At 40.9% G+C, this 962-nt stretch overlaps 1 protein-coding gene across 1 annotated transcript in view; it reads right to left on the bottom strand.

Moving 5' to 3' along the window:
- DGKK (diacylglycerol kinase kappa) overlaps positions 1-962 on the bottom strand; it is a 137,488-nt gene that overhangs the window by 74,031 nt on the left and 62,495 nt on the right. The window lies entirely within an intron of this gene.

Genomic DNA, 962 nt, shown 5'->3' with positions numbered 1-962 from the left:
CACCCCAAACTGCCCACCCCTGCTGGCCTGGTTACCCCCAACTGTCCTCCCCTGCAGGCCTGGTCACCCACAACAGCCCTCCCCTGCCAGCCATCTTGTGACCACATGGGAGTGGCCATGTTGTGTGAGGGAGTGATGGTCAATTTGCATATTACCTCTTTATTATATAGGATGTCTTTTTTAATTTCCTTCATCAATGCTTTATAATTTTCAGTGTACAAGTCTTTCACCTCTTTTGTTAAATTTATTTCTATGTTTTTGATACTTTTTGTTGCTATTATGAATGGGGCAGTTTTCTTAATTTCCCTTTTGAATAGTTATTTGTGTATAGAAACCCGATTGATTTTTGTATATTGATGTTTTTTATCCTACAACCTTAATGAATTAGTTTGTTCTAACCATTATTTTATTGAGTCTTCAGGTTGTCCTACGTATATGATCATGTCATTTGCAAATAGAAACAATCTTAACTTCTTCCTTCCTAATTTGTGTGCCTTTATTTCTTTTTCTTGCTATTTTCTCAGGCTAAGATTTCTAGTACTAGACTGAAAAGAAGTGGTTAGAGTAGGAATCCTTGACTTGTATCAGATCTTAGAGGGCAAGCTTTCAGTTTTTTCCCCATCCTATCTAATAAAAGAGAAACATGGTAATTAGCATATGACAGCTATTCTTCCCATTGGCTAATCAGGGCAATATGCAAATTAACTGCCAGCCAAGATGGCGGCCGGCAGCCAGGCAGCTTGAAGCTGAACATGAATGAGGCTTGCTTGCTTCAGTGATGGCGGACTCCAAGTTCCCCACCCTGCCGCTGCAGGCCTCTGAGCAGACAGTTTGAAACATAGTAACATATAGAAGCTAAAAAAAACCTCCAGAAACCTGCTTTCAGCGAGCCGGGATCTCAGAGCTGGAGTCAGAGCTGGAGTTATACATTGTTTCGATTACCTACTTTCAGCAGCAGTCAT

Source organism: Myotis davidii, unplaced genomic scaffold (genome assembly GCF_000327345.1).
Source record: "Myotis davidii unplaced genomic scaffold, ASM32734v1 scaffold1292, whole genome shotgun sequence".
NCBI lineage: Eukaryota > Metazoa > Chordata > Mammalia > Chiroptera > Vespertilionidae > Myotis > Myotis davidii.
The sequence above is the reverse complement of the archived record's forward strand: the minus strand, read 5'-3'. Positions and strand labels throughout refer to the sequence as shown.